The sequence below is a fragment of the Cupressus sempervirens genome, chromosome 5, assembly GCF_028749045.1.
Source record: "Cupressus sempervirens isolate cs-2001-9-10 chromosome 5, ASM2874904v1, whole genome shotgun sequence".
NCBI classification, from domain to species: Eukaryota; Viridiplantae; Streptophyta; class Pinopsida; order Cupressales; family Cupressaceae; genus Cupressus; species Cupressus sempervirens.
Genome location: NC_143122.1, coordinates 335,710,611 through 335,721,751, shown reverse-complemented (window position 1 = coordinate 335,721,751; position 11,141 = coordinate 335,710,611).

Here is an 11,141-nt window from a genome sequence, read left to right as displayed (position 1 = left end):
ATTCATTGTTATTATACACATTTTATTTTGCATCTGTGTATTTTATTTCTCACAATAATTTATAATTATGTATAAATTTGTATGCGTACGAAAATCTGGTGGAATATGAAGATAGTGAGGAGGAAGGAGAATTTGCCCAAAAAGACAACCTTCAAATTCACCAAGTATTAACTCTAAGACAAATAGCTCCTGAAAAAATTGAAAATGAAGAATTTGTTCCTAGAATTACGTATGAAGATTTTTCTACAAATGCAAACCATGTCTCATTTTTCTTTGTTCTCTTTTATATTATATTTAATGTAGTTTTATAGAGGTATCTGTTGAGATTGTAAGAATTTGAGCAATGTGTTTTAGAGATAGGGTGGGATCTATTGTATGGAAGACTTATTAGGTTCAATTCTCGAGCTGCTGACTCAATTCTCGGGAAGAGCTTAAAAATGCAGTGTAATGTGCAGTGGGTTGCCTTGTGGGAATTGCCCAGGTTCTATTATTATAAAACTTATGTGAACAAATCTAAAATGGAAAATGTTTTAACTATGAATGAATATAATTACATCATATGCATTTCCATATGAAAGAACTCAGGCTAACTTTTACAATCAACGGTGCGTTCTAGCAAAGAGGCCTTCGACGACCATAGAATCGATTGAATCACCGTTCAAACACTTAAGCCTTTGCACTACTGGGTATTAAAATGACTAAGAGTCCCCCATACTCGCCAATTTGGGATAAAGGAAATGGGGCTATTCACCAATTTTGACCGCTGATTGATCATTAAAAACCATTTAAAAACATTTTCGCACTATTGAGAAAATTGTGTCAGGAGGCCTGTTGCCTGGCTTTAAAAACTAATTCAAACATGTGATCGAGCTCTGAAACCTTGGATATATCATCTCTCTAACACATTCAATAGGCTTGCAAAATCTCATCACATGACAACATCGGAGTCAAAAGATATCGACCTCCGAACATGGCCAATTAAAACTCCCTAGAGATTAAACAAGTCAAAAATCCACAAAGTGCGTTTGGTTTGAGCTTTAAAAACTGAATAAATGAGCACTTGGGATTCTAAAAACTGGGGCACTGGTACTTTTCCATGAGAAGAGTATGATTCTGTGATTTGGGCTCATGACGAATCACAGGGCGCATTTGGAAAGCATCGGAAGTTTACAACCTGGAACTACAGGATAGGGAACAACAACAAAATAACATTTTTGGCAAATGGAAAGGCCTTGGAAAAGTGTGAAGACAGATTCGTCAAGGTCTATAAACTGGTACACTTAAAGTATTTTCGGAGTAAAATGCAGGGGAAAAAACCATTCAATCCTACCAATCCCCAATCAAAAGATATAGCATCACGAACAGGGCACTGAATAATCTGCATCTCTGATTACCAGTGAAACTCTATAAATTACATTCGTAATCACATTTGAAAACTAATCAAACGAATTCATCATGACTTCAAATCTGGAGCGTAGTAAATCTCTGACAGCTAGAAAATTATGCAAAAGGAATTTTCTCATTTGGGTCAACTGGTCAAAAGTTATTTCCTGTCAAACAGGGCTACTTGCAAAAATGCACAATTTGCAGATTTACAACAAAGGTAACTGACCAACTTTGAGAGGTTCGAAACTTAGTCAAAACATGTCAAAATGACTTGAAAATTGAAACATAGGTTCTTTGTCATGCATATTAAAAACCCTCAAAGTGGCGAACCATGAAACTTAACCAGGTAAAAGATATTCAAAGGAAAACTAGGCTTCTGACCACTGTTTAACACTTGGGCAGAAAATGCAAAATGACACACTCAAAATGGAACTTCACTGAATGGCTCAGAATATCAGTTTATCATCATGAAATGTATGCATAGGCTGAAAGAAAGGTGTTAGAAACATAAAAAACCACATTGACTAACAAGACAACAGTCGGGACACAAGCATGAAAAGTGTGTATAGGGGGCAAAATTAACTCAAAATCATGAACAGGCACTCAAATTGGGAATGCAATTTTGAGTGCCAACAAGTTACATGGACCTCAATGTCAGAGTGAGCATAAATTCATTCTCTCATCACTCTTTGGCAGCCAGAAACTTCCGCAATGAAAAAATTTCTTAGCTTGCCAAGATTTATGTTAATTTACTATTAATTTAAAATGGTATGCCGAGTGTGGCATATGATTCATTGTATTATACATATTTTATTTTGCATCGGTGTATTTTATTTTTCACAATAATTTATAATTATGTATATTTGTATGCGTACGAAAATCTTCTAGAATACGAAGATAGTGAAGATGAAGGAGAATTTGCCGAAAAAGATAGCCTTCAAATTCACCAAGTATTACCTCTAAGACAAATAGCTCCCAACAAAATTGAAAATGAGAAATTTGTTCCCAGAATTACGTATGGAGATTTTTCTACAAATGCAAACCAGGTCTCATTTTTCTTTGTTCTCTTTTATATTATATTTAATGCAGTTTTATAGAGGTATTTTTTGTGATTGTAAGAATTTGAGCAATGTGTTTTAGAGATAGGGTGGGTTACATTGTATGGAAGACTTATTAGGTTCAATTCTTAAGTTGCTGACACGATTCTTGGGAAGAGCTTAAAAATGCAGTGCAATGTGCAGTGGGTTGTCTTGTGGGAATTGCCCAAGCTCTATTATTATGAAACTTGTGTGAACAAATTTGAAATAGAAAATGTTTTAACTGTGAACCACTGTAATTATAGATATAGATTATAGGATAGAATGGTAAAGAGATGAGGAGAAATAGAGAGGATGAGAGGGAGAGATTAAAAATAGGACATACATAATTGATCTTCCATACATCTACGGCGTACCCATTGCACACTAAGGTGCGATTGCTAGTTGTAATACACGAGGGACCTTAGCATATGAAGTTTATGATTTGGTTCAAGATTATGATTTAGGGTATTTATTATCATTTATAATCTTGGGTTTAGAAATTAAATTTTAACATCAAGGTTAGGGTTTCGTTAGGTTAGGGTGAGGGTTTCGATGTACATGTATGTTATATTCATACCTAGATATGCAAATTAATCTACATTTTTATATATGTATAATTTAGGATCTCCCCTTAAGACATGTCATTGAATTATATAGTTAATTATATACTTCTAATTATTAAGACATTAAAAATAATAACATATGTACATTTAAATATGAATATTGAAAACATATGTATCCACGTCTATATCTAACACATGAACATATTTACATGTACATTTATGAAATAAAATATTCATTTTAATCTAAATTCTTATGTTTTTTAAATTATTTTTGCTAATGTTTTTATAAATTTGTTTTCTAAATTTTATATTAAAGTATAAATTTTCTAATATTTTTTTAAATTTTTTTTCTAAAATTTATATTATTATAAATTTTCTAACATTTTTCTAATGTTTTCTCTAAATTTGTTTTCTAAAGTTTATATTAAATTATAAATTTTTGAATGTTTTTGTAATATTTTTTCTAAATTTGTTTTCTAAATTTTATATTAAATTCTAAATTTTCTAATTTTTTGTAATTTTTTTAAAATTATTTTCTAAATTTAATATTAAATTATAAATTTTCTAATATTTTTTCTAATGTTTTTCTAAATTTATTTTCTAATATTTTTTTAATATTTTTTCTAAATTTTATATTAAATTATTAATTCTCTAATATTTTTGTAATGTTTTTTCTAAATTTGTTTTCTAAATTTTCTAATGTTTTTGTAATATATTTTTTTCTAAATTTTCTAATTTTTTTAATGTTTTTTCTAAATTTTCTAATTTTTTAAAATATTTTTTATAAATTTCTTTTCTAAGTTTTATATTAAATTATAAGTTTTCTAATGTTTTTGTAATGTTTTTTCTAAATTTTCTAATATTTTTCCTAAATTTTATAATATTTATTTAATATTTATTTACTTTTTTTTTGAAATTTGTTTTCTAAATTTTATATTAAATTATAAATTCTCTAATGTTTTTGTAATGTTTTTTCTAAAAAAAATTTCTAATGTTTTCTATATAATATTTTTCTATTTTCTAAATTAATATAAATAAACAATAAAAATATTAAATTAACATTTAAATATAGTTTCGAAATCATTAAAAACGTAAATAACATTCAAATATACTTTTAAAACATTAAAAAAATGAATAAAAAACATTAAAATTTACTTCTAAAAAATTAAATTAATACTATTTACACATACCCGCTGATGAGAATTAGAAGGAAAGCGATCGGATGATGCTGACAGAGGTACACAAAATGCATGTTCGCCCCAACATTCGCTCGATTAATAGTCACCATGAAAATGACTTTTAAAAGTCAAAAGAGGCTATTTAAGCATCGAAAATCGGCACTACATAGGTTCGCGTGAACATGTACACTGCGCATGTTCGTGCGAACATGCCTTTTTAGGTGTGTACATGTTTGTGCTAACATGTGCAAGACACGTGTTCATGCGAACAGGTCTTTTTTGTTTGCGTGAACAGTTAGCAATTAGAAATCCAAAAATTTGGCAAATTTTCTAACTTTGTTCGTCCGACTAAAGTGGAACCCATTATTGTGGGTTCACCCCCATATAAATGATTCTAATATGTCCCTAGGGGTCCTATGACCCCTATGGACATATGTCATCATGGAATGTGTTGAAATGGGGTCATAGGTCATCCTGTGAACCCCTTTGACCCATATAAATGATTCTAATATATCCCTAGGGGTCGTAGGAACCCTAGGGACATATGTCATCATGGAATGTATCAAAAGGCATCATAGGTCATCTTGTGACCACCTTTGACCCATATAAATGATTCTAATATGTCCCTAGTGGTTATAGGACCAGTAGGGACAAATGTTGTTATGGAATTTGTTGAAAGGTGTCATACGTCATCTTGTGACCCCCTTCGACCGATATAAATTATTCTAATATGTCCCTAGGCATCCTAAGAACCCTATGGACATATGTTGTCATGGAATGTGTCTAAATTGGTCATAGGTCATCTTGTTACCCCCTTCAACCCATATAATTAATTATAATATGTCTCTAGGGGTCCTAGGATCCCTATGGACATGTCGTTATAGAATGTGTCAAAAGGGCTCATAGGTCATCGTGTGACCCCCTTTGACCCAAATAAACTATTCTAATATGTCCTTAGGGGTCATAGGACCCCTATCAACATATGTCATCATGGAATGTGCCGAAAGGAGTCATGGGTTATCCTATGACTTCGTTCGACCCATATAAATGATTATAATATGTCCCTAAGGGTCCTAGTACCCCTGTGCACATATGTCATCATGAAATGTGTAAAAATGGGTCATAGGTCATCTTGTGATGTCACTCGACTCATATAAATGATTCTAATATGTCAGTTGGGGTCTTATGACCCCTAGGGACATATGTTGTCATGGAATGTGTCGAAAGGGCTCAGAGGTCATCCTGTGACCCTGTTGACCCATATAAATGATTCTAACATATCCCTAAGGGTACTAGGACCACTAGGGACATACGTCTTCATGGAATGTGTTGAAAGGGGTCATAGATCATCTTGTTACCCTCTTCAAACCATATAAATGATTCTAATATGTCCCTAGGGGTCCTAGGACACCAAGGGACAAATGTTATCACGGAATGTCTCGAAAGGGGTCATAGGTCATCCTATGAGCTCCTTCGACCCATATAAATAATTTTAATATGTCGTTAGGGGTCCTAAGACCCGTAGGAACATATGTCATCATGAAATGTGTCGAAAGGGGTCATAGATCATCTTATGATCCCCTTCAACCCATATAAACAATTCTAATATGTCCTTAGTGATCCTAGGACCCCTAGGGACATATCTCTTCATGGAATGCGTTGAAAGGACCTATGACCCCCTTCGAACCATAAAAATGATTCTAATATGTCTCTAGGGGCCCTAAGACTCCTAGTGACATATGTCGTTATGGAATGTGTTGAAAGTGGTCACAGGTCATCCTATGACCCTCTTCGACCCATATAAATGATTCTAATTTGTGCCTAGAGGTCCTAAGACTCGTAGGGACATATGTGTTCATAGAATGTGTGGAAAGGGGTCATAGGTCATCCTATGATCCCCTTCGACCCATATAAACAATTCTAATATGTCTCTAGGGGTCCTAGGACTCCTAGGGATGTATGTCATCACAAAATGTGTATAAAGTGGTCATCGGTCATCATGTGACCCCTTTCGACCCATATAAATGATTATAATATGTCCCTAGGGGTCCTAGGACCCCTAGGGACATATTCCATCATTGAATGTGTCAAAACGGGTCATAGGTCATCCTATGACCCCCTTCGACCCATATAAATGGTTTTAATATGACCCTAGAGGTTTCAAGACCTCTAGGAACATATGTCATCATAGAATGTGCCAAAATAGGTCATAGGTCATCTTATGACCCTATTCGACCCATATAAACAATTATAATATGTCCCTAAGGGTCCTAGGATCCCTAGAGACATATGTCATCATGGAATATCTTAAAAGGGGTCAGAGATCATCCTATGACCCCCTTCGACCCATATAAATGATTCTAATATGTCTCTTGGGGTCCTTGGACCCCTATGGACATATGTCATCATGAAATTAGTTGAAAGGGGTCATAGTTTTTGTTCTGTTTTGGCCCATATAAATGATTCTAATATTTCCCTAGGGGTCCTAGGACCCCTAGGGACATATGTTGTCATGGAATGTGTTGAAAGGGGTCATAAGTAATCCTGTGATGCCCTTCAAACCATATAAATGATTCTAATATGTCCCCAGGTTTCCTGGGACCCTTATGGACATATGTCATCATGGAATGTGTCAGAAGGGGTCATAAGTCATCTTGTGACCCCCTTCGATTCATATAAATAATTTTAATATGTCCTTGGGGGTCCTAGGACTCTTAGGGACATATGTCATAATGGAATGTGTCAAAAGAGGTAATAGGTATTCCTATGACCCCTTTCGACCCATGTAAACGATTCTAATATGTCTCTAGTGGTCCTAGGAGCCCTATGGATATATGTCATCATAGAATGTGTCGATAGGGTTCATAGGTCATCCTGTAACCTCGTTCTTCCCATATAAACTATTTTAATATGTCCCTAGGGGTCCTAGGACATGTATGAACATATGTCATCATGTAATGTGTCAAAAGGGGTCATAGGCGATCTTGTGACCCCCTTCAACCCTTATAAATGATTCTGATATGTCCTTAGGGGTTCTAGGACCCCTAGGGACATATGTCATCTTGAAATTTTTTGAAAGTGGTCATACATCATCCTATGACCCCCTTCAACCCATATAAATGATTCTAATATGTCCCTATGGGTCATGGGACCCTTATGGACATATATGTCATCATGGAATGTGTCAAAAGGGGTTAGAGATCATCTTGTGACCCCCTTCAACCCATATATATGATTCTAATATGTCCCTAGGCATCCTAAGATCCCTAGGGACATATGTCATCAAAGAATGTGTCGAAAGGGGTCAGAGGTCATCCTATGACCCTCTTCAACCCATATAAATGATTCTAATATGTCCCTAGGGGTCCTAGGACCCCTCTAGACTTATGTCATCATGTAATGTGTTGAAAGGTGTCATTGGTCATCCTATGACTCATTTTGATGCATATAAATGATTATAATATGTCGCTATGGGTCCTAAAACCCCTAGAGACATATGTCATCGTAGAATGTGTCGAAAGGGGTCAGAGTTCATCCTATGGCCCCCTTCAACCCATACAAGATTCTAATATGTCCCTACGGGTCCCAAGACCTGTAGGGAGATATGTCATTATGGAATGTGTTGAAAGGGGTCATATGTCATCCTGTGACCCCCTTCGACCCATATAAACGATTCTAATATGTCCCTAGGGGTCCTAGGACCTCTATGGACATATGTCATCATGAAATGTGTCAAAAGGTGTCATAGGTCATCCTATGATGTCCTTCGATGAATATGAATGATTCTAATATGTCCTTAGGGGTCCTAGGGCCCCTAGGGACATATGACATCATGGAATGTGTTGAAAGTGGTCATAGGTCTAACTGTGATGCCCTTTGACCCATATAAACAATTCTAATAGAAATAATATAGTAAAAATATAATAAGATAGTAATAATAATAATAATATAGTATAATAATCATATATATATTAATATATATATTATATTTATAGATTATAATAATAATATCATAATATATTATTATATATTAATAACATAGGTCTTAATAATAGTAATATAATATATAATATAATTTCATATATATATATATATATATATATATATATATATATATAGATTAGTTATAACCCATTAATTAGTCATATTATATGTTTATAGATTATATAGTATAGCTTTACATATTTCATAACTAAAATTAGTCATATAACTCACAATTTCATTTTTCCCTCCAATGTTTTTGTGCTGCTAGTATTGGATATCCGATTTGATATTAGATGTCCAATATGAAGTTAGATATCTTATCTCAGATTGGATATCTGATAAGGCTTGGGCCTTACTTTTCAAGTTTGGTACCTAGATAGGTGAAAAAAGGTCAGAGTGGATTTTGAATCACTTTTAGACGTCTTCAAACTCTATTTTTTTCACCTCGCCACTTTTTGGCACACCATGATCCTGCACAACCTCACTATCAAACTTTTCAAGATCTTTGATACAACCTCATCTTCTTCCTTATTAGAACCATGTGACTTGATTCCTACAACAATATCTGATATCCTAGAAATATAGTTTCATACAAATTCATCTTTCATTATCTTAGAATCTTGAAATGTGCATATCCAATTTTGTAATCTTACTCTCTTTGTATGTGTATCACTTTCAAAAATAGATTCTAAAGCTTTCCAAATTTCATAAAATTTTTGAAGAGTCTTTACCTGACTATATTCATTTTTTGGAAGAGCTAATATTATGGCTTCTCTAGCTCTCATGTTGCACATGAATAGATCTCTCTATTTTTCACTACATTCTTCAATCTTCTCTTCTTTCACAATCATCTTCTATCTCTTTTTCAAGATTGAATAACTCAGACCCCTACACAATAGATGAGTCTCCATCTTCTCCTTCCAACAATCATAGTTGGCCCCATCAAATCTAGGACTATCCTTTCTAAAAATATTTTCTAGTGATCTCCCAAAGCTGTTAAGATTATCCTTGAAGGACCTAATGCTCGGATACCAATTGTTAAAATATATAGTCTACCAATATAATTGAGAGGGATGGTGGTGGGGTGGAATAAATTATCCAAATAATATCACAATTATCAACCTTCTTAAGCTTTAATCATATGAGCAATATAATCAGAGAACACAATAAGATTCTCACACACAATAACACCAAATATGTTAACTAGGGAAACCCTTTATCAGATGGAAAATCCTAGTGGGGATGGTACAAACGAGATAATGTAATAATATAGATATTCCTCGTTAGAGGATAGACCCTGTTAGAATTCTATAACAACATTTAGTACATATCAGTCCCTATTAGGAGACTTTGATTTCATGTTAGGAGATTCCAACCCTATTAAGACTTGTGCCAACCCTGTTAAAAGTTGTGGAAGACAACTAGACTATTGACAATTGGCTAATAGTGATATTTGTTATCATTAATGGCAACACATGATGTAGATGTTGATAAGAAACCTCAGAAATAAAGATACTTAGTATTAAGTAACTAGAAAATTATTTAAGTATAGAATTTGGTTTACAATAGTGTATTGTTTTGTTAATAACATGTTGCAGATATCATATTATGACAAGGGAAGTTACATGGAGATAGTATACATGTTGGCAATGATGTGTATAATCTTGGAAATTTGTACAAACTATATGGAATAGAGATAATTGTGTTTTGATGAAGCAGGACAAGAAAGTCGAAGGAAATAATTTTTTTGGTTGCAAAACAATTACTTGTCTAATTAGGGACAACAACCTAGATGTTAAATCTAACTTGGAAAAGTGAATTGTGGTCTTAGCTGACCCAACACTATTTTATGTAAAGGCATGGTATTTATGCAAAAGACTTCTTGCGATAACAAGTGTGATATTTTGTGTAACATTATGTAAGCGAAGTAAGGTTGCAAAGTGAGTGAAATTTTGTGAAAGTGACATATGAAAAGTTTTGTATGAGCTATCTAGTGATCCAAGATCAAGCTAAAGATTAGAGATCAAACAAGGAAGGAAAATAATAGCAAGTTACTTGTTTGAGCAGTGAGCTCTTCTTGTAGTTGAAATTGCATGTTTGGGCAGTGTTGTCTTTTTGCATACATTATACTACAACTCTTAATAGAGTTGGAATATCCTAACAGGGATTCAAAGTCTCATAACAGGGACTCCTTATACTAAATTTTCACATCGACTCCTAACAAGGTCCATCCTCTAAAATGGAACTTATATATTAGTTTTATCTAGTGAGTATCATCCCCATTGGGGTTTTCCCTTAACCAGGGTTTCCCTAGTTTAAAAAATATGATGTTATGTGTTATCCTTGTGCATTTCTATTGTTACCATTCAACATTTTTTTATTACTTTTTTATGCATGGTTTAAAGTAAGTAATAATATCTAGTTGGTGACTAAAGCTTTTATATTATTGATTCACCCCCCTCATTAATCCCTATTTCTAACAATTAGTATCAGGGCATAGTAACATTGAAGAGGCATAACAACTTAAGTAAGATCCCTATGGATATGGAATAGTTGATGAAGAACCTCAAAGAAGCTCTTGAAAAACTTGATCTCCTTACTGAAGAAAGAGATAAGCTAAAGGACAGATATGAAGAGTCCAAAGTATACATTGGTCAATTAAAGGAAAAGATTGAACATCTGAAATCAAAGCCTGAATCTACTAAATCTAGAACTATTGATGATGACTATTCAAAGTTGAAGATAGAATACAAGATCTTGAAGCATGAGTTGAAGATTACTAATATGAAGTTGACTTAGAGAAATGATCCTAGCAAAGTTGAATCAAATTTGAAGACTGAAAATGCAGGTCTAAGATAAACTATAGCAAGGAAAACATCTAAGTTTGAAACATTGAAAGAAAATCATGAAGAACTCCATAAGTACAATACTATTGTGAAAGGTGAATTGAC